At 42.8% G+C, this 27,251-nt stretch overlaps 1 protein-coding gene across 6 annotated transcripts in view; it reads left to right on the top strand.

The window, feature by feature from the left end:
- The first annotated feature begins 1,166 nt into the window (after nucleotides 1-1,166).
- The window catches only part of SEMA6A (semaphorin 6A), a 117,103-nt gene continuing 91,018 nt past the window's right edge, over nucleotides 1,167-27,251 (top strand). For 2 of the 6 annotated variants that reach the window (XM_033000974.2, XM_033000968.2), the window contains exon 1: nucleotides 1,826-2,958. The gene's annotated coding sequence lies outside the window, so the exon portion shown is untranslated. Of the gene's footprint in view, nucleotides 1,478-1,825; nucleotides 2,959-23,097; nucleotides 23,431-27,251 lie in introns of those variants that run through there. The other 4 variants (XM_033000976.2, XM_033000975.2, XM_033000971.2 and 1 more) reach the window with 3 other exon arrangements.

Below are 27,251 nucleotides of genomic sequence, written 5' to 3'. Positions count from 1 at the left end.
CTTTCATTTTAGCAGAAGTCTAAATGAAAAAAGGATACAATGTGTGATTTAAGTGAAGAAATTAGGCAGTGCAGGCTTGGAAATTAGAGACAGGGAAAGAAAATGGAGGAATGGAAAACACCTTTGTAAAAGAAGCTGATTATAAAACTTGTAGCAACTGATGCCTTAGCTAGTACCAACGTCTGGAAAATAGGATTTTTTTAGTGCTTTCTGCTTCTTTCAGAACTTTCATAACATGAAAATCTGGTCTGTATTTTTCAAAACCCTAAATATAGGAGGGGAAAGTGTTCTCTGTCAGAGTGCCTTTTTTAATTAATGAAGAAATGCAAGTGTAAAATGAACCATTCAGTATTGCGGAAATATTTGGGAAGTATCTGAAGCACACAGTAAGGGCCCAATCTAGATCTGCTTACAGTTCAAACCCACAACAAAGTTAGTGGAAGTTTTGAACACCTCAAAACGTATGTAGTGATTGAGCATAATGTAATGGATTGAATGTCAGCCTTTGGTATTGTTGAATGGGTATTTCCCACAAATCCTGACTGCTTTCAGTCTCTCTTCTTGTTTCCTGACAAAGGGAGAAGAAGCATGAGATGATCGGGGCCTCTTTGTGGAAATGAGGTTACGGGTCTTGGCAAATCAAGGTACATTCATCTGGTTTACCCCCCTGACACACGCTTGGGTACTCAGAAATTATTTGTACCAGTTCAGTTTCTCTAATTGCTTTCAGATCTAGGGTAAGTTTGTTTCACTAAAATTTCTCTGTCCTCAGCAATTACTCTATTTGGTGCAGAACTTGCTTCTGTTTTAGATTTTCAGGAAAAGAAAGAAAATATATATTAAGTCTCAGTTCCTCTGGTTAGAAAATTACCCTAAGTATACATTCAGTTAAAACTGTCTGAAAGGAAAGAAGAAACTTTTCCTTGATAGAGATGAATGTTTTTCCTTGTAACCTAACAGCTAGAAATTGAATGAATGTGTGTGCAATTTTAGATCCCAAATCAAATACCAAACAAAAACCAATTTCTCAGAGTCCTTTCATTATCTGAAAATAAAAGGCAGAAAAACAGCTGTCATAAACAAGTAACTATTTTAATTTTAATGGCACACTTCGTGGCCTGACAGCAAATCCCCTAGTTGCAGCCTGTCCTATCACTTATCTGGATTGAAAAAAAAAAAAAAAAAAAAAAAAAAAGAAATCAAAAGTATAAATCATGTTAAAGCAATTGCACATGTAAATGAATCCTCTGGAAACTAGATATCTTCGCGCTGAAATAACGAGAGGCTCTCCTGCAGCGTTACTCCGGCGAGATCTAAAGGGTGGAAATTACTGCTAAAACTCTTGAGGGATCGCATGCCGCCGCCGAAGAAACGTGCACGAGGATTTTTTCAGCTCACCGACTTTGGGCTGTTTTGTCGGGTTTACACCGTACTGCGCTTCCGCCGCTCGTCTGTCCGAGCCCCGGTGCTCCGAGAGGTCGGGGGGCCGCGGGGTGGGGGGGGGGGGGTCGGGGTGGGGGGCAGGCGGGCGGGGAAGGGGCTCCCCACGGGAGGGGAGGGCAGGACCCACGGGCGGGCGAGTCAGACCCCGCGGCGACCGCGCCCGTGGGCAGCGGATGAGCGACGCCCGACGGCGGCGGGGGTCTGCGAGCCCAGCTGCCCCGCGCCACCCGCTCCCGGGGCCGCCGCGACAGGGCGGGGGGGGCTCAGCCCCCCCTGCGCGGCGGGTGGGGAGCGGTGTCCGGCACAGACCCCCCTTCTCGTCCCGCCGCACCGGGGCCGAGCAGAGGGATTACCGGCGGGGGGCCGCGGCGCGGGGTCGGGGAGGGGGGGAATTAATGCATTAGCGGCGCTCGCTGCTGCTGCTGGCTGGATCGGATCCGAGACAGAGATTAGCGCAGCGATCGACCACCGAGGAGGGGATTTGGGCGGAGAGATGGGGGGAAGGAAGACAGGCGGGTAGCGCAGACCTGCGCCGGCCGCCAAGTGGGGGCCCCAGTTCCCGCTCCCCCGGGGCTACGGAGGATGCACCCGGGGGATACGGCCCTGCGCGCGGTTCCGCCGCCGCGCTCCCCAGCGGCCCCTGTTGCCGCGCCCGCATCCCGCGGAGGTGCCGCGCATCCCCCCGGGGGCCCCGCGGGAGGCTGGGCGGGTCGCCGCCGCCGGTGGCGAGCACTGGGAGGAGGACCCTCGCCCACACCGCGCCGCTCGCCACCGCCCCTCCCGCCCCCGCGGAGGCCCCGCCCCGTCGCGGCGGGTGGGGCGGGGCGGGGCGGGGCGGGGAGCGGGGCGCGCCCGTCCGCCGCGGTCGGTCCAGTCCGGGCTTTGTCTCCGCCCCCGCCGGCGGCGCCGCCCCCAGGGGCCGGGAGGCGGGCGCCGAGGGGAGGCAGGGCGGCGGCACAGCGGCGTCCCCGTCCCCGTCCCCGCCGCGCTCCGTCCAATGCCCGGCAGCCCGGGGCGAGGAGCCACTGCGCCTTCCTGCCGCGGCACGGCGAGTGCCTGCAGCCTCGGAGTTTTCCTGAAGCAGCCGTCCCAGCGGGAGCGCGTTTGGTAGAGAGGGAGCAGGAGGAGAGCCCGAAATGACTTACCTTCCGAGGCGCGACTGAAGGGGACTTACTGGAGTGGAACCGTAGTGGAATTTGGGTCTGGAGAGGAGTTGCTAACGCTTTTTTTTTTTTTTTTTCTTTTTCTTTTTTTTTTTTTTTTTTTTTAACCTTCTCCCTGTTCCCTCCCCTCTTTTCGCCCATCATTGGAAATGAACAAACTGCATTTGCAATTCAGAAAGTAGAAATATTAAATATTCCATCCCCCGGAAAGCACACATGTAGTAATGACAAAGGATTGCAAAGGAGAGAGTGGCTCCAGTTTCCCAGAGAGATCCCCTTAAATGGATTACTAAATGGGACACTACATCAGCTAGTTCTGTCCTCTAGCTGCCTAGATACATGCACCGAAAAGGTACAGTACTCTCCCGTCCGTATCCCTACCTGATGTTTTGGGGGTGCTCGGGAAGGAAGGCTCCCGGGTTGCCCCGGCAGGCTCGGGGGGAGCGCGGATGGTGCGTGGTTTGAGGCCGGGCTGCTGCTTTCTGTCTCGACGGCGTTTGCAGCGCCGAGGGAGGAGGAGAGCTGCCTGCAAGTGCACACGCAGCTCTTGCTCTTGCCACTTTCCAGGCACCTCGTGCCTTTCTTTCCTTTTTTTTTCCTTTTTTTTTTTTTTTTCCCGCTCCCCCCCAGCTGCTTAACGTGCTAGCCTTTCCCCCGGCCCCTTGGCACGGGGGCCCCGCTCCGCCTCCCCAGCCCCGGGCGCTGCTCGCCGCGGGGCGCCGCGGGGGGCCGGGCGGGCACGGGACGGGGGCGAGGGCCGGAGTCACCGCCCGCTCACCCCGGGGCCGCTGGGCATCGTGTGGGGCTGGGTCGGGGCGGGTGGGGGGTGTCTTTGTTACAGGGACAATGTGGGCGCTCCGTGCACAGGCGTAACCCCGCGGTCTCTGCTCTTCCGTGCGGGGTCGTTGGGTTGCGGTTGATTTTTATATATATATGTATGTATGTTTGGTCTTTTTGTTTTTTTTGTGTTTTTTTTTTTTTTTTTTTTTTTTTTATCTCCCGAGGCTGGGGTTGCGTTTTGCGGGAAGGGGCCGGGAACCGAGGAAACTTCTTCCGCGGCGCTGCCGCGGGCTTTGTTCGCGATCGTGGGCTGGGGCCGCAGGCTCCCCTCCCCGTCCGCTTCTCGCAGACGGCTGCCGCCTTCCCCTTCGCCTCCCCCTTCCCCTGGCCCCGGAGGAGGGCTGCTGCCGGCTACCCTCCCGCATCCCCGGGGAGAAGGGTGGCATTCGGGCAGGACTGCTCCCCACCCCTTTCTGCCGGGCGCCGACAGCCTCTCCCCCGCGGGCCGGTGGCTCTGCCAGCCCCTTCTCCACGGCTGGGGAGCGCAGGCAGGTGGGCTGGCCCCGGCGCCGAGCCCCGAGGGAGCGGACCCCTCGGGGCATCCCACCTCCTCTCCCTCCGCCCGCGCCCTCGCCCCGCCGCTCCTTCAGCCCCTCTGCTCCCTCCGGCCCCGGGGGAGCCGGGCTCAACGGCGGAAAAGAGAAAGTTTTTGTAAGGGGGAATAACACAGCCGGCCGGCACAAAGGAGTTGCTGTTCGGCCGGCGCTCCCGGAGGGGCTGCGGGGAGGCCGGGCGGGGGCCGGGAGCGGGTCGCCTTCGTGCCGCTGATGCGGGAACTGGATGATGCTGAGGAGGGGAGGGTTTCCCCCTACACGCACGCACACACCCCGTCCCCGTGTATGCGCGGGCAGGGAAGGCTCCCAGCTGAGGACAAGGTGCGTTAGGAGCCGTGGCGTGAGCGGGAGCCCCCCCCGCACCCCCGGGCTGCGCTCCTGCCGGCGGAGCACCGGGGACGTGGAGCCGGGTCGCGGAGCTGGGGGAGTGCGGGGGGCGGCTGAGGGTCAGCACCGCCCCACGCTCCGCCGCCGGGGAGGGCGGCGAAAAGTTTGGGTCTCCTTCGCCACGCGTGGAGAAAGTACCTGCTCCTTGCGAGGGCTCGGCCGTCCCACCGCCCTTTTCCTTCCTTCCTTCCTTGCTTCCTTCCTTCCTTCCCGCCCGAGGGAGGCGTGCCCCGGGGGTGCCTGCGGCGGGGGGGGCTGCAGCCCGGTCGGTTGCAGCGGAGATGCCCGTCTGCCCGCCGCCGTCCCCGCCGTCCTGCCGGGCTCTTCCCAGGGTGAGTCGCAAGGCGCTAACTGCTGGGTTTTCCTTAGGCAGAATGGCTCTGTCTTTTCCCTAACCTTGACCGCTTGCTCGGAGGGAAATTTGTTCTGTTCCTCTCCCCGGCTTATTGCTGCTTTTGAAGTTTGTAAACACGCGCGATTGTGCCAGCGTCTGTGCAGCACGGATCTCTAGCTGCTGTAGATGGAAAATTATTTCACTAATAGAACGGCAAAAATAAAGGCTTTAGTCAGCTCAGTGATAAATTGTAAAAGACGCCAATTCCTGACTCTGCAAGGTGAATGCTTGATCAACCGAAGGAGCGCACACGGCTTGCAGGTGTTGTAAATAAGGAAGAGCTGGATGTCCACAACCATTTTCCATCACAGGGCTGCGTGCGGTGGCTTATTATTTGACATAGATTCTGCTAAGTTTTGTTTAGTGTTATCCAGCAACGACATTAATTATTAAGCTAACCTCAAAGAGAGTAGCTAGAGGTGATTTTTCCACTGTCTTTGCAAAAAATTAGTTCCTTGACTGCTTTTGGTTTGCATGCATTTAATCTAAATGTCATCCAGTGAGCCATTCTAATCCAAGTAGTCTTTGCTTGGCGGGTAAATCCTTTGGCATCAACGTGAGAAAGTCCAGCAGAGTCAGGCTCTTTTAATGACAGAATTCATGGAGATTTTGAGAAGGCTGTGGCATTTCTCTCAGTAAGATTTATGCAGCTGTTATCGTGTTCAGGGCTTCCTTTGCCATTTGTTTTCAGACCAGAAAAGCAAAATTATCTAGCTCTGGTTAACTTTTGGGGGTTTTGTTGTTGTTCTGGGTTTTTTTTGTGTTTTTTTTTTGTTTGTTTTTTTGTTAAATTAGAGTAATGTAGTGTATTGTGAGGAAATTTGGGTCTGTTCCAGCAAACTCCTTCCTTCATGGAATTGCCTCATATGTGGTTGAAAACAACTAGCTTTAATAAGATCAGGAAGGTTTGTCACGCTTAACAAAAATTACAGTTGCCAAGGTGTTTCACTGTCTAGGGTATAATTTTGTCTAAAAGGATCCTGTTTTTAATATGGTAGCTTCTCATAGGGTATAAGACAGAATATACACTAACTCTCTTTAAAGCCGATCTCCTATGCATAAAAATGTTGACCTCTGTTCTCCACCACTCTTCAGTGGAGAAAATCTCTGGCTTTCATGGTAGTTCAGGAGGAGAATGCCCCGCTGAGATTTCTGTCTAAATGCTAAATTAATTTTAAAATAGTAAGTAATACCATAAAGTATATTTGCAACATTTGCTGTTCACGTAGTAGGAATCAAATGCTTGAAGCATGGGTGAATACTTTCAGGGAAGATGAATCATACGGTCACAGATGTTCTATGTATTCTTAATTAGTCTACATTAAAACTGTATAATCTTACTTAATGGTAAAACCAACCTTATCAACTGAACTCACACTACTCAAACCAAAAAATAATTGGGCACTAACATCTACGAGAAACACGACTAACTAACATCTCTAGCTACTTGAAGTCGAAAATTAATATTAGCATTAGCCATAGTCCCCTCTTAATGTTTGTAAATAGAGGATTGCGGTTATTGGAGTTTAAAACCAGAGAAGAAGATAGGTCAGGATAAGGATGAGGAGTTGCCTTCATTGAATTTTTGAAAAGAAAAAAAAGAAAAGGAGAGAGATCAAATTAATGACCTGTGATAAATTCAGACTAGAACTGTTTGCATTAAAAAGGAAGAAGGTGATTGTGAACTTGCTTGTGCATCTTTTGTGAAGGGAAGGGGAAATTTGTCATCTTGTTTTGAAGAGCCATACATAAATGCACATGAAAGGAGTTCACATGGTTTACAGCAGGGGAGACATAAAATGTTTTAGGATTAAATTGACCTGAGCTAATACATGCCTTGCATTCAACTTGTTTGCAAGAACACATTGTTATACTACCCAAACAAATGTTTTTTATAAAGTACCCGATTCCCATACACTATAGCAGAGAGCTGAAAACGAGCAACCAGGTAAATTCTGGAAGATAACAACGCCCAACTGTATTGGACTCGGTATATGCTAGAGAGAAGTTGAACCGAACTAAACCAGAAGTTTCAACTATCCTAATTTGATACAGATGCTACAGTATCTTACCTGCTACCATTCATTTATTGAAGAAGTAAATCGTTAGCCCTTACCCTTCCCAGTCCCATTCACCCGAGTAAGCTTTGCTCACCTAGCAAAGACTTATTTACCTGAGTAATTTTCTGAGAGTAAAGGCAGTTGCTGAAATATTACTCAAACAGAGACTTTATTTTCATGTTTAGGCCCCAGTCAGAAAATACTGTTCTCTGTTGGGAATCAGTACTTGGTGGGGACCTGAAGCTATGGTGGGAGTACGTTTGCCGTGGACTGACTTCAGTGTTAAGTCAGACCTAGGTCTGCGTGTTATTAGAGCAAGAGGTATCTGACAAATTGTGACAAGCTTTGTCTTGATGAGGCATTGGAAAAATAAGAGGACTAAGCAATGCTTTTTACTGGTGACCGTTTGAGCATTTTATGTTCATTAATTCTGTGTGTTGGGATTACTCTGAGGTGTGTGTGGCATACGGAGATATCATTTTGGCAGTAAGATACAGACAGTAGTAGCATGGAGCCCGGGTGCTGATCAACAGCATACAGCAACCATGAACAGTGTTCAAAGGCAGAACAAACAGCTGGCAGAAAGGCTGGGCCTGAGCCTGACACCTCTCCAGAGGAATATTTTTATTTTTGGCCTGTCACACCAGTCTCTTGAGTGAGGAACATGTTAGATGTGTATAGGGTCTATAAAGGGAGAAATGGACTACTCCAGTTTCAAGTGCAAACCTATCAGACCGGAGTTTGTATATCTTTATTTTCTTTATGTGCTCTCTTGCAAGACAACTAAACCATTACATGTGGCCATGGAAATAACTGAATGTTCACATTTATACAGTGTTAAGGGATCTTTAATCGTCCGTGGTGAACAATGCTTTGGTTTTGAGTCGTGGTTACAACATGGCAAGTATGGCAGGACAGTTCCAAGGCACTGCTTTAGGATTTCAAGGGAAGAGTGCCACCTACTGTGTTATACATATTGCATGTCCTGTGTGTCTCCTGGAGTTCTCAAGCGACTTGTTTGACTATTGTATTTTAGCAGCTGGAAGATGTGAAAGGATTGAAAATTAAATATGGTGTGGGAACTGAAGGAGAAAAAAAAAAAAAAAAAGTATGCATCTACAACATCAGGGTGTTCTGTAAGTCCATGGAGGGGTTCAGTGAAAGACAGGCATAGAGGAATTTGCAGGTTTTGTTGCTTACGACTTACAAAGTCTGATTACTGTTAATAGTGGGGCCACTGGAAATAGGGAAGAGGATGAGAGATCCATGCCTCCCCCCATAAGATAATAATATTGTCAGCTTTCATGTACAAGAAGAATGAGGCTGCCACACTTCTGCCTCTGAAATCTAAAGTTTAGCTCCAGCTATAGTTCAGTAAAAAAAGGAAGTAGATACCACTTTTTTAAAAAAAACAGCTTTCAAAAAAGGAAGAGGAAAACCCAACACTAACTATCCCATAATTCGCTACAAAACCTGTAGAAGTCTTCCTCAGTATAGAACTACAGTTAGTTATCAGCCAAAAGGAGGCTATACTATGCTCTATGTGAATACAGAGTCATTTCTGTAGGAAAGGAATTTTTCCCCAAGCCCTAAAGTGTTTCTTTAGTGGCTGAAATAGAGATGTAAAATGAAGTAGATAAACCAGCTATTAACAGAACTGCCAGTTGCTCTATCTCTAGAGTGAAGACATATGGTAATTCACTACATTCAGTGATGACCTTTCCTTTAAAAGTATTGTTAATAATAGACATTGCTATATAGAGTATTTATACTAGATACTTGAAATTCACATATTATGGACTACACCATGCCATTTTTTTCATTTTTTTTTTAGCTACTGACAAAACTGAGGACTTTCTAAAAAAATATAGTTTTACAACATCCATGCAATGCTGAAATTAAACAGTTTCCGGGGGCAGATGCACAGCATTGCAGCACGTTGTGTGACATGGCACCAAGTGTGCTGTCCTCGGTAGGTAAAGCCTTCGGCTCCTTCTCCCTCACCCTCCCCAGGTAAAGCCATGCCTTGACTGCAGGGTTATACCCTTTGTGTGATACGGGCAAAAAAAAGCATTTTCATGCTTTTGTGATCTGTGTAGCCAACTGCCTTTAGTGAAAACTTAATGTTTATGAAACCAGAAAGAAATAAAGAATATTTTTAGTACGCCCTTTCATCTTAGTCTGAGACCATCTAGTGGATGAGGACTATAATGCTAGTATTTTTAGTGGAGATAATAGTGGAAGTTTGATTATGCATTTAAGAAAAAGGAATTCCTAGCCCTCATCAATTTTGCAATGAGCCTGACAGACTCGCAGGGCCTTCTAGTAATGAAAATGTGTAGAGTATATAATAGATATGGTCAGGTGTTCCAGTTCAGCGGATGGAAAAAGTACTCTCTCATATGAATCCCCAACACAATGGGAAAAAATGTGTCCAAATATATTCCTGACTGCAGCAAACATTATTTCTACTTTCTTATCTCCGTCTGCTCAGCTTCACTCAGATGTTCTGTATATTGAGTATTCCTACATATGGCTTTGATAGTCAGATGGGAAATCTGCTGTGTTGGTTCCTTCACCATTGTTCATGAACATTTATCCATTACTTGCACTCAAGGCAGCCGTTCATTGAAATGTTAATGAGAATTTGAACAGTTTATAGTTCCATAGTTTGGAGTTTTTTAGCAGAAGAAAAAAATTGCTGTTTTGTTGATGCCATTTGAAATCTACTTTTTATTGGTAGATTGAGATGGATTCTATGCTAATTCCTCCTGCATTCCTGAATTATGGCCTAGCTAGGCACTGTCGCTGGGATCTTCATCTATTAATCATGGAAGCTTCTTTCTTATTCGGTTGCCATAGTTTCAGTGCCTCAGATAGTGTTGGGGTGCCTTGGGAAAGGCTTGAGATATACTCGGACTTGCAAGCCTTGCAGTTATTTTGGCAGTAGAAGAGCTCTGAAGGAACAGAGAACAGCATCCAACATTATTCAGAGTTGGATTAAAAGAGGAAACTTCTGGATATGTCTCTCTGGACCTTGTTATGTGAAAGTCCAGCTGATATTTATTCCCAAGATTTGCTTTTTGTTTTGTCTTGCCAGTAAAATTGTACGCTTCAGAGACTAATGGCTACCTTTATCCATTGCAGGAGCAAAAAAGGCTTTTCACTAGTTCTGCTGATAAATGGTTGGGTAAATTAGGGCACTTAGGGCTTCTTAAGCAATGCAGGTAATTTGTTTTATGTTCTCTTTTAACCTAGCTACATACAGCATGACATCATGTTTGAGGCTGAGTTAATGTTTATTATTATCTTAAATTTAATAAAATTACAGTAAGTACTCTTTTGATAGCTGCAGAGCAGCTTGAATTATGAAGTAGAAAAAGGGAAATTAACTTTTTTCAGAGACAACTACTGCTCTTTCAGCACTGTATTGACATTGGCAGTATTTTTTTTAATAATACTTCAATATGTGTTCACAAATCAGCATTAAAACATGCATACTTTCAGAAATATGGAGCTGTGAGTAGTCAGAAATAGCTTTTTTGACAAATGAGAAAAATGGTAAAGTAGTAAATAGGTCTAACAGGAAAGTAGCTGGAACACTGACTTGTCAATGTAGTGCTGAATATTAATTGTTTTGTCAGTTAGGCATAATATAAAATAATGCGCAAACATCTTTCACTAAGCAAATCATGATGTCATTTTTCTTTTCTTATTAAGAAAAAATTTTCAGCACTTCTCTGAGCAGGAGTAAGCCACATGTTTTAGTAGATACTTAAATCCCCTTTCTTTTGCACAGTGTCTCCAGAATTAAGTGATTTCCCTCGAGTTCTAATAAAGCAATTTGGTCATTGCACAGATAAGCGTGATACATATCTTATGTTCACAAAAAAAAAAAAAAAAAAAACACCAACAAAACTTGAATATTCACATCAAGCAAAGAATCATGTTAAAAGCTGTGCAGTTTAGATTAACAAATTCCATATAATTGGAACTAATCTGGAAAATAAGCCACATTTTTACTTTCAGATAGTTAACTTGCATTCAAAGATGTGTTTTAAAGCTTCAGCTGGGGACTTTACTACCCAGTCTTGTCGATTTTTCAAGTGAGATCAACAAGCGGATTTAGAACATGTGCCTGTTATTTGTCATCCACCCTCAGGAGTCCTACCAACTGAACAAATTTAAGTCCAAAACTTTCACATTAATTTTAAAGATGAGACAGAGCTTTGTTTGCTGGTAGATTCACAGAAAATCTGTATTCATAATTTTATACTCTCACATAGTATAAAAGTTTTTGTTTTATAGTCTGGCTTTTGCATTCTCTGTTGTATACTTTACATGAAATTAATCCCAGCCTTTTTCCCGTTACGTGCACATTGAGTTCATCTAGCAGACTGACAGTCTGATAGACCAAAATAATATGTCTTCATCATTTTGTAGTTCCTTTTGAAAAGGAGCTGGTGATTGCATAAGAAAATTGTTACAGTGAAAAAATATGTTAGGTCAAATGCTGTAGAAGTACAAATTCAGTTACGTTTTTTCTTCTCAGAATTTACTGTACTCCATTTAGTTTCAGGTTTGGTATAGAATCACTCTGTATAGAAATTAATTTAAGCAGTTCTGTAAGTACATTTGTACTTTCTTTAACATTAATTAATGATTTTAATCGCTTATTATTTATTTTTTACCTCCAAGAAACAGAGACGTGAGTAGTAAGTGATTGTATAGTCAGTATAAAGTCCCAGTCTTTATATTCACTTCATTTATAGTTCAATATCATTCTTTCAGTTTGTTTACGGTTGGTCATAAAAGTTCTTCTGCATCCCCAAGCAGCTGAATATCAAATATACTAATCTCATCAAGGAAATAAAATAGTAATTTCTGGGAAAGCAACTGTAATACTTGTGTCTTCTTAGCAAAGTTACTGAGTTTGCTTTGCAAATCTTGCACATGTTGAATAGCGTCTTACTGCTAGAATATTCTTGGAAGGCTGAAGCTTGGCATGGGCTACATGCTCCCAAAGGGACCCGAGAGTGAGGAAAGTTGTCCCCGGTTCAGCCCCAGAGCTCCCTTTGGGGCAGCTGGACGGGGAGGAGTGATGGGAGGGTGCTCGGAGCCCCCGGACCATGCCCCTGGGTCTGCCTGAGAAATGCTGCCGTTGCAGTCGGCACGGGCTGGTAGGATACTGCTGCATCCCGTCCCAAAACCCCAGAGCAAGGAAGAAGGTGCAATGGGTGCCTTTTTGCCATCTGGAGCTGTTTTTTTCACCACTTGCTCTGCACGCAGAGCGCAGCCCAGTGTCTGTCGCATGATGGCAAAGTAGAGTTTGAGTCCCATGGGATTATCTTTCTTGAGTAGTACTGCATGCCATGAACATTGGTAAATGCAGCCTGGTGTTTGATTCAAAACGCCTTTTTTATTACATAGAGAGGATCACAGGCTGTTTAACTGCAATCTTGTACCTCAAGTCATAGCCTATATAGTACTGGCTTTCCATCATAGCTCTCTAATGAAAGAAGGGCATCATGCATTAAAATCAACTTTTTAATTTAGTTTATGTATGAACAGAATTTGGTACTATGTGTATAAACTTCTAATAGTATTCAGCCCATTCTGCTTCTGAATAATTTGTAGTTATTAATTACAATTGCACAGCTTTTGCAATTACAACCTACTGATCCTAAGCATATTAATCAGAAATGACCACACTTAAATTGATTTTTTAAATTTTCTGTAGTCTGTTATAGAAGGGTGATTATAGAACTTACTTTTTGAGAGCTGTGTCCATGTAGTAAGACTTTCTTTTATAGGAGTATATTGTGCAGATTTTTTTTTTGGTCTTGGAAGCGAATTAAAGAGGAGTCTTTTCATGTTTCATAAAGAAGTAAGATTTTTTTCTAGGGATTCTTTGGGAATTTTTTTTTCTCACCCAGTGAAATTATTCTTGAATTTTAACAGGAATTTGTTTTTCTTTAAAAAGAAATTAAGAACAGAATGCTTAAAGAGCTGTTGTGGGAAGAGGAAAGATTTTTGCATGAGCTACTACACTTTTTCATTATTATCTGCAAGGTGTTTCCTTTTAATTCTGTTGTAGGGAAGTTCAGTGTGTTCAGATACACTGATTAATTCCATCACGAGATGTGTATATTGTAGGGTGGTGTCGTCTTTTTTGCTTTATCCTGTTCTAAGCATAAGACCTAGAGATACTGCCAGAACACTTCCTTTCCCAAGATTAAAAAAAAAAAAAATCTGTTCTTGTTCAACAGTATGTATAGTCCGAAAGGCAAATTTAGCCAATCTGGAGCTAATAGCCTGAAGGTGTGAGATGAAGGCTGGTGACTGACTGGCTGACTGTGAGAATAATGTAGTTTTGATTTGTCAGAATTTTTTTTTTAGAGTACTACATTCATGTGTTAAATTTCTATCAGAGAAAAACTTTGAAAATAAAAGGCACAGTGTGGAATAGAGTAAATTCTCTGGCACACAAATTCTAAGTCCTGTAAAGGTGCACCCCTTACATTTCTGACCAGTTGTGTGTGTTTGTGTTCATCTGTGTTTGTCATAGGCTCTCTCATGTAGCTGAAATCCTGGAGGTAACATCATTTGTAAAAAAAAAAACCCAAAGTGTACTCAACTCAGATGTTGCTTATGTGAGAGGCAATTCAGCCAAGCTCTTTCTGGTAGTGTGTTGGTGCAACTAAATGCCGGTGGTGTGCTGCAGAAGGGTGGAAAATGTAGACTGTATAATGACTACTAATGTCAGAGAAGGGATCTGTAAGAAAGCTTGCATTGATTTACCTTGAATAGCAAATCAGTTCTTTAGACTTTTTGTGTGTGTGTGTGCTATAAATGGTCAGTAATCTGTTTTAGTTTAAAACAGATGAAAGAATTCATTGTTGTCACAGTCAAAGAATTTAACGAACTTTTCAAAACCTGAAGCACCTACAGGGATACTTACACCACTGGTTTTTTAGAAGGACTAATCCTGACCTCCTCCTTTGTGCCAGGCTCCCAATAAACAAATCTGGATTCCCAGCTGTAAACCTCTATTCAAACAAGTTGCTTTAGCTTACATTAATATGTCATCAGAACCAACTACATTGTTCACGTAGATAAGTGCAGAGGAGCTGGGCTTAGGCGCAAAAATATGAGTTAGCAGGATCTAACTTTTGATCTGTTAACGTCAAACAGAAAAATGAAGGCACAGTTTTGCTGGAGATTGCATGTCCATATTTATTTCACCAGATGTGGGATATGTCTAGAAAAGGTAGCCTCTGACTCATTCATTTTGGTGACATAAACCTTACTGACTTCAACAGAAGTCATGAATTACTGAAATTTACAATTTTTGGAGGAAATTAACTCATAAGCCAATTAATATCTAAACCATCAAAAAGTAACTGTAATGTAATGGCATCTGTACACTGAATTGATATATTAGCTTCAGAGAGTCCACTACTGGAAGTTTTTCAATAGCAGACCAGTAGAGAACGCGTTAGTAGGGGGCTGGGATGCTACTTCACTGTTGCACTGCCTGCTTCTAGACAACCATTGTATGACAGCCTGCTCTAACAAGTACCTGCATTTAAAAGCAGGGTTGTCTCAGAATAAACACAGCACATTTACTGAAATATGTTTATGGGGGAGGGCCTCAAAGATTTCAGTGGGTGGAATTTACTGAGAGAGGATGCATTGCATTTTCATTAGATTGCATGTCAGTGCCTGGATAGAGGGCATGTAACTTTTCATACGATTACAGATTGGCATTGGAAATTGCTACATATTTCAAGAGAGAAGGACACAGTTTCTAAATGCAGGGGTGCAGCTATAGCTAATAGTATAATGTCTACAGAAACAGAAAAAGAGGTTGGTCACGTACTTTTTATGCTGAAAGTGAGAAATGCTTCTCTTTTAGTTTTCCAGCAGCTTGTTTCACTGGGCTATTTCCGTGGTGAAAGCTCACAGGAAAACGCACTGTGCTTTTTCCTTTGCATGCAGCCTGCCCTCTTGTGTTTCAACATCTCAGTGCAGACGCTTTAGGCGTCCAGATGATAATGAGGGTAGTGAAAAACATGGAACAAAACCAAGAAATGATGGACACAAGCCATGCTCTTCAAAGGCACTGATTTTGTCTGTGTGTGTGTTGTCTTGCTGTTTGCAGTATAAGAAGCAATATAGTTTTCAGCTTTCTTATACAGAGACAGCGACATTAGAAAGTGGGTTAGCCAAACTGATGTGCAGAAAAGCTCTGGGAGTGAATTCGCAGTGATGGGTAAAGGCCGTAATGCATATGATTAAAGTGAGACATGCTGCCTACACAAGGAATTGCTAACAAGATTCTTTCACAGCTTTCATGTCTCAGCCCTGCTTTTACAGAAAATAAATTCATGTTTAGTTTCAGTGGTTGCAGTGTTTTGCTCAGCCCTGCAGGATAGATAAGACAATCAAACCATACAAGTGCAACCAGTTGAACACAAAATAACACAATTTGCACTGAGCAGAAACAGTGGCTATGCATATTAGCTAAGCGGTGTCCCAGGTTAACATTTGCGTGGTCTATCTTGGGCTCCTGTTCTCTTAGTGTTTAGTTCTTCAATAATCACAGGGAAGGGAGGCTAAAAGCACAGAATAAATTAAGGCAAAGTAGTCAGATCTTTGAGAGAGAAGGGAAGATAGAGATTCCATGTCCTTTAAACAGTATTTTTTTTTCCCTCCTGTTCAAACAGGAGGTTAGAAATTGCTTCAAGCTATTAAATAGTTTCTGGCAGTAGTTCTAGCACTTCCCCTTGCTCATATGAAGTATATTTTCTGTAGCTCAAAAGAGTATTTAAATACTCTCTCATGTTTAAAGAGCTTCCAGGATTTAGAATTATATAAAGTTTTTGCAAGATGCAGAGAAATAGACTGCAGCATCTGTATGTTGTCCCAGTGTTTAGAAGAATAAAGAAACAGTAATTCAAGTAATTCTTTACTTTAAAAGTGACTTAGAAATCAGCTAGAAATGGGTTTTACCCACAGATCTAAGACCATTTTAATTTTCAATTTTTCAACCATTTTTTTTTTATTATTTATTTGACCAATAGTGTGCATTTGGATTTGGACTTTACCTCAGGACAGTCCCATGTGAACTCGGTGCTTATTTGAAACCGTTTCGTATGTGTCTTGGTTGAGACACAGCATCTTTCAGCCTTCATTTTCTTAACAGTAGTCATATTATGGATCTGAAACAGGTAAAATGTAGATTCTGGAAGCAGTTTTTAGCCATCCAAGAGTTACTTTTGCATTAAGGACTCAAGCCCAAGTGCTCAAGTCTTAACAAAAAGAACTTTCAGGGTTTAGCATGTTTTGGGGTTTTTTGTTTGTTTGTTTGGGTTTTTTCACTTCAAAGCAAGATAACCACAGAAAGAGTTATACATGTTTTGGAATAATTCTGCTCCCACTCCTGCTGATCTCTTGAGATCTACACAGGCTGAGATGTCAGGAGAAGGGCATGGCTGACTGACCAAGATGCCTATATTCATGTGCTGATTTGGGGTTTTTTGACTTCCCTTGTGGCTTTAAATTTGTGCCTCCCCTGAATCCATTTTGCCAGGGTACAGTGGACTGCCATGTGGGGAAGACCTTTCTGAAAAGGTGGCATGTTTGTATTTGCATCCTGCCTTTACTCTATGGACAGATGGTTGCTTCTGGCCACAGTTCACACCTTTGCCCTCCATTCAGTCCACACCTCAGTCTTAGATCCACAAGCCTGCAGGTGGTTTTAGGCAGAGCTTTGGGTAGAAAGGTGCTGTCAAGCAGCTGGCATTGCCTGTGGAAGAAAGGCCATGTGTTCACAAAGAAAGCAGTCAGTTCTTCAGTCTCATCTGGATCTGGTCATGTCTCACTTAAAAAACAAAAAAAAAAAAAAAAAAAACCAAACAAAACAAAACCAAAACTAGTGAACCATGCATGGTTAAAATATGTCACGGGTAGAATGTCTAGAAGCTTAGAACAGAAACAACTCAAATGCATGTGTAAATAAGTCAGACATGCCAAAAGAATTATAAAAGACTCCAGACTTTCTCTTCCTGGGTATATGGTGAGGGTGATGCACTGGAAATGCATTGGTGATACATAGAAAGTCATCTGCAAATAAAGATGTTGTATGATTGCTTCACTTGCACCTGTTACCTGCTGTTAAACCAGACTTTTCAGACCAGGCATTTGTTTATTTAGATTTCTACTTTGTGAAAGCTAGTAACTTCAGGTTTGGAGACATTGAGACTGGAAGCCTCCAGTTCTTCTCAGTACAAATCACAGACTGTGTAGGCATCTGTCCCAAGACCATTTCAATACTCACTGATTAGCCTGGAAAAGAGGGATGTTGTACATTGGAGAGGGTGTTGGGTTTTCAGTGCGATTACCAAAAGGTGCAAAGATCTGGAGAATCTGTTGTAGCACCAAGTCATCTTGCCAGGAGTGGTTTCTCAGCATCCCTGGCTCTGACACACTGCCAGCTCCAGCTGAGCTCTCACCAATTCAGACAAGGAAGGGTGGTTTCTGCCACTCTGTGGTGAAACCAGTTAGGATGAAACAGAGGTGCCGCTGAGTGACAAGGCGGCTCATACTAACTAGACAGCTTATCTTTGAAGAAATAGGTGGGATACTCCATAAAATATTATGTTACACTCTTGTGATGGAACCTGTGATCTCTTAGGAACACATGCAGTATTTCCATTGACATCAACAGGTGCGAAACAAGGACACTTGTCTTTGGCCATGGCTGTGGCTTAGAAAACAGTAGGATGTCTTAAAGTCACTGCTGTCGTTCTCTGCTTTAAATTCTGTTGCGATTTATACTGTGAAGTATACAAAGATTAAACATTTTTCTGGAACCTGCAAAACTGAATGGAAAATTAAGGCCAAGATGTCTCCCTTAACTGCAGGAAAAATCTTCACTTTTTATCAGTTTAAACGAAACCCTCTTCTTGGACTGAGTACTTCATATTTAATGCATATTTTCAGCATTAACTCAGCAGGGAAGCTGTGTTGTCCTGCTGAAGGATACACTGGAGGAGAATAAGTAATAGAGAATTTATCCACTTCAGTATTTGTGGTGTCTTTGAAGTGTTAATAATATTTGGAAAAGTTTATATGTCAAGTTAATGCCTGCTCTGTGAGCTTGTGAAAGAGATTGCAAGAAAGCTATGAATAATTTGCAATTTTTTTTTTCCCATAGTGAAACCACTAAAATGGTACAAGTTGAGATATCACTTTATCTTGATCACATTTTTTTTGACTGAAGCTTCACTTATAATATTTTAATGAGGAAAAATATGGTTTTGATAGGTTCTCCCCAGTTAAATAAGTTGAAGTTAAATTTATGGAGGCATATCAGTGCTTTTGGTATGTGTAATCTCTCAAAAACATTACGTTTGAAAAGATCATGACTAAGACAAGAAGAAACCCATTAGCCTTGAAATTATGAGCAGGTACAGCTGTGGTGCCATACTGCTCTTACTAGATCCCAATTACCCCCACAAGTGGTGGGACAAACACACATATGTAGAGTAACTTTCAAGGAAAAAATCATTATAGGGAGCAAGGAAAGTAACTGTAAAGTCAAGGCTGAGGGGTAGCAGGTTTCTACAGACAGGGGGATTAAGGGAATAGCTGTAGGTATATATCCATACTGGTACAGATGGATAGCCAAAGTGTCAAGGTATAGGAGGGGAAGGCAGGGTGAAAGTTCTGTATTTCATTGCTCTGTCTACCTTACAAACCAGCAGTATGCTGTGGGACAGTTCCTTTCTGATGAGCTGTCACTGTCTAAAGTATATAGGAATCTTGGAATGGGAAAAACAGATGGCACATGGGAGATGCAAGTGACATCGTTTGTGTCTCTGATTTCTTTACCCTTTGTACTGAATTTGGTAGGTGAAGGAGAAAAAAAGTCGGGCTGGGACTCTCCTCCACCCCCCACATGCTCCTGCTTGTGCTGGGAAATCTCACGAGACTCCTTCGACTTCTCTCATGAGCTGTTGGTAGAGAAAAGAATAAGGTTTTCCATCACTGCCAAGCATCTCAAGTGATTGTCTTGGAAAGGTGTTTTTTTTTCTGTGGGGAAGAGGTTGACATGTAGCAGTGCAGAGAGAAGAGGAATTGAAAAGAAGTACAGTAAGCAACTTTGTTGTAACAAATCTTGGGTAAAGAGGTGGAAGGAGGCTTTACAATATATGCATTTTGAGGGAAGCTGCTAATGGGCTGTATGATCTTCTCACTGCCAGGCCAACAGTGAGTTGACATGTTTGCAGCCATGAGGGAAGGGCACTGGCATTACCCTTTGCAGCTGGCTGGTCAGCTGTCTGGAACAAGTTCATGGCTTTTGGCCAGTTTCCATTGAACTAGTAAAACTTGCCTTAAAAAAAAATCCCTGCACCTGGCACTGTTTAGGAAAATTGCTGGTAGCTTCAGCAAGGAAGCAAAAGCCTAGCTCAACAGAGGTTAAAATCTCTAAAAGTTATATTTTGATATATTATGCCTTTTAAATGAAAGGCAGTCTGTGTTTTTGAAGAAAGGGGTTTTGTGAGTGGAGAAGGGAAAGGGAGAAGCTGGTAGCTCTGGAAGGAGGAGGCCACCAGGTCTCTGCTGGACCCCGAACTCTTGCTGAGATGAGCTGGACTTGCCTTTGTCAGACAACAAGTATAGAGTTGGGTCTTTGTAGTAGGGGAGGAATAACACTGGCGCAAGGATCATCATTTTAAGGTATGATTGTCACACTGTGGCTGTAACTGCTGGTGTGCCAGGAGGCATGTGGAGTTCAAAGCCCCTACTCCAGCTCCTGTCCCGGGTGTCCACAGGGGAAAAACCTGCCGAGCTGGCTGCTCTGGAGTGAGCCAGGAGTGCATCATGCCGGCTGGTGGTACCAGGAGGCAGGGCAGTATATGTGGTGGCTCTGCTTGCGTCATGATGAACGTGAGCAATCTGGTATTTGTCACAGGTCTTAAAACTAAAACCAAGTGTAAATAAAGAACCCTGCTGCAAGCGAGCAGGATTTTTATAGTGGTTTCCAGGAATGAAATCAAACCTAAACTGTGAGGGAAATATTCTCTTCCATATTCAAAGTTTGTGTACAGAACTTTTCAAATAAATGCTCTGTAAAAATGATTTAATTCTGCTGTGATTATGAACTTTTGCAAACATGCTGTTTCACGTTAGTCTCTTAAATAACTTTGATTAGTAACAGCTGTGACTTCTCAAGTCCCCCAGATTTTATTTTCTCAATAGAAAAGAGTTGAAGAAATCCTCAAATTATTGTAAATGAAAATTTTGTTTGTATTTTAAGCTAAAATGTGCTTGACAACATCCCAGCAATAATGAGGTGGACACGCTCCTGCTTGGAGAGGCTGCAACAAACTGCCTTTAGTTCAGACAAATGGCTTTTCAGTTCCTGGAGCACTTTGTGAGTATCAGTTGCTGTGTGCTGAACAAGTACTAAAATCTAACTAAGTTATAAATGGTGCTGCTCAGTGACAGGCTATTTGAACCCAGAAGCAGGCTGCCATGGCTGCAGACGAGGTGCAGACACTCACCCACTCCCCCCCACACATGTATCTCATATGTTTTCTGATGATAGTGTTTGTTTACCACCCGTGTCTGTGTTAGTTTGTTCATGGTGCGGTGCTCTGTGGGACAAGACAGCATTAGGGTGCTGAGTACACGGGTTGTCTTTCCTACCCACTCCTCCCTCATGCAGAAAATATACCCGGTTAACGGAACAAGGATGTGCTGTGCAGGTTGTGCTCTGTGCTGTTGAAGCCATTGTTTGGCTTCCCCCAAGAGATGCCAGATCTCACTTTACAGCACAGCATGCTGCAGAGTTTTGCCTCCATTGGAGAACAGATTTCCCTGTCCCCATTTTTGCCATCTACTGCTACTGCTGCCAGCGCTGGACAGCTTTCTGCATGTGTGACTGCAACCTACTTCTCCGCAATCCTTGATGTGAGTAAGGGCTGCAGGCATACTCTCCTATACAGCTCTTCTGCTAATGAGCTCGTCTGCTAATTAAATAGAAAGATGAAGTTGGCAATGTCTTTGATATTTATTCTCAGTATGGCCCTTTTGACTTGTTTAGAGTTTCAGGGTGGTCTTGAGGGAAGAGATTTGGTAAGCAATTGCTGAGTTTGTATTATGCTTTATCAACACTGAAATAAAGTTTGTAAAATACTGTTTTTTTCCTTCTAACCCAGATAATGCAATATAATTAAAAAAAAAGTAAAACTTAACCCAGACCAAACTAGTAATTTAGAAGCACAAAAAGCCACATGGGAAAATCTATTAACGCTTTTGTGTATGCCACACATGCTCAGTGACATCCATGATGAATGACAGTCAGAGGTTAAATAGCATTTATTACACAGTTTTGACCACCTTACTTGCACTTTGCTTCCTAATTCTCCCTCAAGATTACTTTAACCATTTCAGTCTTCTTGAACAGCTTCAGGCAGTTTAAAAGGTAAGAAAAAAATAAAAACTAAAATCCAAAAACCCACAACCTAGTCCGGGATAGGAAGGTTGTCTTTTTTACACAGCAAATGAAGACTATCCTATCCAAATGAACATTTGCCAAGGGTAAAACATGTTTTTTTGCTGAGGTAGGAAACAGGTTTAAAGCTGAGATCTTCTGATCTGGTAGGGTGAGAGGCAGATGGCTGGACCCCCAGGTGATTTTTATCTGCTCACTCTCTGCTCCCTATCAAGTATCAGTGCTCTGCAGTATGCAGTGTGAGAGATTTCCATACCTCCAAGGAGAAACATGCTACTTGCCTCCTAGTTGTGTGACTTACATAGGTATCAGAATGTGAAGCATTAATGCGCCCTAAAAAAACTTAGACTGGGTCACACTGAGGTTTATAATTTTTAATTAGTTACTGTTTTTTCCTTCCTTCCCCTCTCTATCCACTTCTGTAGATAGATGCTTGATAGCTAAAGCACTGAATTTAGATACTAACAAAAATATGTAAAAAATGCTACAAATCCATAAGACAGTTTAAATATGTGAAATGCTGCAAGCATTTAGTAATGCTTCTTCTGTTCATGGCTCTTCTTTGGAGGTTTGTTCATGATTATTACTAAAGATGAGATACCAGGGTAGATGGTCTTCTGGTCGTAATGGCCAGTATAGTCCATTCCAATGTGTTGATGGTGTGGAGAGTTTTGGATATGGGCCTTGATCTGCTGTTCAACAAGAGTTATTGGTGGAGGTTTGTATGCAGATTGAATGAAAAAAATCAGTGTTACTACTCCGGCTCTTTGCTGGGGTCAAGTCAACAAAAGGAGAAGTTGAGATAACCATACACCACCTTGGTGACACAGTACTTGTCACAGACTTTCAATAGAGCAGAACCTTTCATGAGTTTCCACAGTTACTTCACGGTGCTAATTTCAAGCCCAAGAATTGAAGGACTGCAGGTCTACTGGTATTGAGTAATACCGGACAGAGTAGATCTCTCTGTAACCTTTTGGCCATCCTGGTAAGTGTTGTTGAATGCATGGCAACCATCAGGCTAGATGCTCATTTCAGTTACAGGCACTAAATGGAAACAAGTGCTGCTTACATTTGTGTCTTCTGTATGATAAAACTGCAAGTTTAGAAGTTGGCCTTAGGAACAGATTGTGTTAAGAGAGATTATGAAAATCTGCAGACATTAAAATTTGTGTCCAGGTGAAAGGTGTTGAAGGATAGATGTATGTTATGTGTTTCTCTATTTCTTGATAGTCGTTAATATTCAGTATGTATTAATGCTGATGCAGACATTGAAAAGTAAAATGGAAATATGGCTTAATAATTTTTCTTTGTACGATTATGTAAAAGATGAATGTGAGTTAATTATCAGAGACCTATTTACAGGCTGTACATGGGAGAGTTATAGTGGCAGGGAAAGCACTGTAGGTAGAGTTATTTTTATTCTGATTCCTTCAGTGATCATGACTTGGTGCCAACAACTAAATATATTGTTTAAGTTTTTTCAAAACAGGAAAAAAATATTTTTTCTATAGGGACATGAAAAAATGTAATATTAATTTCCTACTGTGTATTTTTAGTGGAAATGGTAAGGAGCTCTCAGTTTTATTATTTTGCTTAATAATAAAGGTTAATGCTAAAGGGAATGTTTTCCTTGAGATGCATTTGATAATTTTCCCTCTCTTACAAATAAAGAGATTTTAACGTTTTATTTTCTCCAGGGTTTTGCTCTTACAGTTTAGCTTCGTTTGCATTTGTGGAGGCTTAAGGGAGGTGTCACGACTTTCAGAACTGCTGAATATTCAAGACTTCTGGTGTAACCGGTGGCACTTGAAGGTGCAGCACGCTTTCGAAGGACAGACCACAGATCTGTACTTTTCACTTACAAGAATAGACAGCGCAGGCCTTATCTTGAACCGGATCCTGCAACTTCTGTTGATGCAAAATCCCTGTGGACGGTTGGCACCAGGCAGAGTCGGCCCATCTGGAGCAGGCACACCAGCCCCCCCCCGCCCCTCACCTGGGCCTGCTGGGTGGTGCTGGGCTTGGCCCGGGGGCCAGAACAAGCTCAGCTCTGTCTGCAGTAAGTGGTACTTGAAAAGCTCGTTTTTATCAGTGGTTTGAATTCCTTAATCTGGGACTGACAAGTGGTGATAAAATACGTCACTGGGTCTTTTGTAACACTCAAAGGAGAGTGCTGTTCTTCTGGAGTCTCTGGAAATACAGACACAGTGTTGCCAAGCTCAGGTCTTCAGAGTGGTGAAATCGGGAATCTTACAACGTCCCGAGGGAACAAGTTCTCTTACTCCTGGAAATACATTTGATATCGTGATTCCAGAGCCAGAGCATCAAAGAAAACACCCAATGTTATATAGTCTTGTGATGAAAACTGTAGGAGTTAGCAACACTGGCACACATGAAAACTTTTCTTTAAAGGTATAAATATCCATTGCATTAGCTGGCAAGTGATCTTCTGGTGATTCTTCAGTTATCGTCAAAAATGTGTTTGTTTTTTGTCAGCTCTCACTTAACACAAAAGATGACTTGATGAGTAAAGAAATAGAGTTTATAAACTTTGGTGTTATTGTTCGCTCATTGTCAGGTATATCAGAGTAAACAGGGTGTGAGCAGGCAGCATGTGAAACTAATGGTGTGCCTTCAGACGGCAGGCCTGTTTGGTGGTGGATTTCTTGTAAATAGGTCGTTGGATTTAAGTCATGGTTTGAACAGCTTTCTTCATAGACTATAGGACTGGAAAGCAGGGTCAGTGTAGAGTCCATCCTGTAGTTATTAAGGCAGATTGTTGAAAAATGCAAGCAGACATCTGCATCTGCTCTGCATATTAAAATGCAAAATAAAGCATCTCAAGTTCTCTGTGTCTTTTAGACAGCAAGTGTATATTTCTGAGAGGAAACTAAGAATAACTTTAAAAATTCAGGAGTGATAAGGCAGCATGAGAGGGGAATTGGGAAGAGCATGACTCTTGGGAAATAGTTTTTTACAATTCTTGAAGAATATGAAGAACAGTGACATCGCAGTTTGATTCTTGAACTTTATACAAGAAATTTAGGCTGTCATCAGCAATCAGACTCACTGGGAAAAGAAATATCATCTGCAGTGAAGCCTTTTATTTTTTTTTTAAAAAGTAATGGTTTTCAGAACTCATATCTGATTGTCAATCCTATTGTATTTGAAAGTAAGATCCAAAGCTACTGAATCAGGGCTGACCAAGAAAAAAAAATTTAAAAAGTGACAGTTGCTGTGAATAGGTTGAGGATATTTCCAGTCACCAGAACATCTAGCAATGACCCTATTTAAAAAATGTGCTAAAGAGCTGAAAATTGGTCCAGTAAATTTGCTGCAAGAACATTTACTGTCTGATGAATGAATTTGCAGCAGCCCTGTGCCCACACCAGCTAGGTGCTCTTGTAGAGCAAACTGACAAGGAGCAGCATTTTTAACCCTGTCTGTGTAGGCACTGGAGTGTAGAAACAGGAGGGGAGCATTGTCATGGCTCAGTGTGCAGAGGTTTACCAGTTGGTGCTTGGTGATTTTGTGCAGAGGCACTATGGCCTTGCCAGAACAGGGCTCTGCCAGAGTGTTTTCAGGGTCTTGTAATAAACTCACTCGTCTGATGTATGCTCACTGTTGTTCTACCTTACCTACATATATGTAGCTTGCACGAAGTATTGCTTACTGTTCCTATGGTATATTCCAGGAAATGTACCCATTTACTTGGGTATCTCTGTATGGAAAGTGAAAATGAGTATAAAAACTGTAAACAGAAATATTATCTAGTGATGTTCACTAATGAATCAGACAGGTTTATGGATGTTAGGGATATTAAGAATTTGCATCCAATTTCAAAACCAGAATATAGCTACCAGGTAAAGTGCGTAAGTGAAATTGATGCTAAGCGGTATCTCTCTTCCTTACAGAAAGACCAAATATTTGGTAATTACTTGTCATGAAAAAAACCCTGCTTCTTCAGTTCATACAGAAACCATATTGGCAGCCAATCATTTCAGCGTATGAACACTTTTGAAATAAAGTCAGTGGGAATGAATTTCCTACTGGAATTCACAGTAGTTAGAAGGTATTATTCAGCCCAGTCTCACATAGCTAATTTGCAGCTCTGAAATTCCTTGCTTAAGAGAAATAATAATACTGTAATTTTCAAGGTTTGAAAGGAGGGGCGGAAGCTGTAGACCCTCACTGCAGACTCAAGACTACAGAAGAAAGTTCCCATTGCCTTTAATAGGTTGTAAGATCCGTGAGAGTGGCAGAAACCTGTGGGGATCCTGCACGTGGCATGATGAACCTTCAGAGCAGCTCTCAGTTATGAAAGCCTGGCTTGAAGATGTGCTGGGGAGAGGTGTGTGAAAATTGTGTCACAGCCAGGGGCTGGCCATACTATTCCTGGAGATCAGTAGGACGCAAAGACGCATTGTTCATGGCTTCTTTCCCTTCTTTATTTCCCATACAGTGGTGTTTTGGGAAGCAATAGTTAAGGACAGAGCCTGGCAGCTCTGTGTCAACATCAGACAACTCTCTTTCTGAAAAAGTCTTGTTGCAGCTCATCTGCAGAGATCTGTGTCCAGTTCATCCTCAGAGATGGGATGACAGCACTGAAAGGGTCTGAACCAGAAAAACTTCTATTAGCTGGCCAAAAAGATGCTGTTCATGCTTGCTGTTCAAAAGCAGAAATAATTCTTTATCATGAAACAAGGAGGGATAAGGAAATACTTCCTAGCTTTGGGGTTTTTTTTTCAACTTCCTTTAATTTTAGAACATGTTTTTTATTCTTGTTACTCATTGCACATAGAATATACTAAACTGCCAGAGTTAATATGAAAACTAATTACAGTAGACCTCAGCATTTTTGCATGCCTTACGCAGTACAACACAGGCACTCCAGAGGAGTGAATTCTCCATTGATAGGGCTGGAGCCATCTTGTACCAGGGTAAACAGAGACTCCAGACGTGTCTGGCTGGAAATGATGGGAAGAGTTACCCCACATCAGGCAGTTGTTTGTATTAGCTTTATTCTTATCAGAGAATTCAACAACAGTTACTTGAGAAAAGGTATTTTTATTTTATTTGTTCAGTGAGCTCTTGTAGTTTATAGTCAAAAAACATCTCAGAAAGGAGCAAGGGAAACAAACACCTTGTGTGTGCAGATGTCATGCGGGTAGGGAATTAGGAGAACTTGCAACATGCTGCTGGAAGGATTGAGGTGGGAAGTGGGTTCGTGTGTGAAGGAATAGTTCAATGCGTGTCAAAGTCCTGCAGTCTTACTTGCCTCAGCTAAATTTTTAAATAACAGGAACAAGGGAGGTGAAATATCCTGTGCTCTTACTTGAAATGCCTTTGCTGCTTTCATTATTTCCTGTAGTAATGCACAGGATATCCAGCTGATTAGCCACAGCAGGCAATGTGATCTTCACAACATCTACAGGAACCTTCTAGGATGTAATCTCTTGCTGAACCTGCAGAATAAACTTTTACAACTTGCTAGCCATGCCTAATATTACTACTACATATAAAGGTTTTGGAGGAACTGAACACAGATAAGGATGTCAAAGATCTGGTCAGGATCTAGGATAAAGTCTTTACCATTTTTTTGCCAACCAAACTTTTTCCAGTCTCTTCTTTCCTTTGTGTCTTTTATCTTCTCATTTCTTCTTTTCTGTATGTCACCATGTCCTTATTCTCCAGGATATAGATAGGTAAGACTCATTATTTACAACTATGCTTTAATTAATGTGCATTGATCCTTGTATGAGTGATCTTATTCCGAAGTGGACTTACTGCAGCTTAACTCTGCATGCTTTGGAAGATTAGTATGTTTTAAGAATTAACTTCGAATTCACATCTCTCTTCAATTGTCTTGACTTTCCTCAG

The sequence above is a fragment of the Tyto alba genome, unplaced genomic scaffold (assembly GCF_018691265.1).
Source record: "Tyto alba isolate M040663 unplaced genomic scaffold, T.alba_DEE_v4.0 Super-Scaffold_13, whole genome shotgun sequence".
NCBI lineage: Eukaryota > Metazoa > Chordata > Aves > Strigiformes > Tytonidae > Tyto > Tyto alba.
The sequence above is the reverse complement of the archived record's forward strand: the minus strand, read 5'-3'. Positions and strand labels throughout refer to the sequence as shown.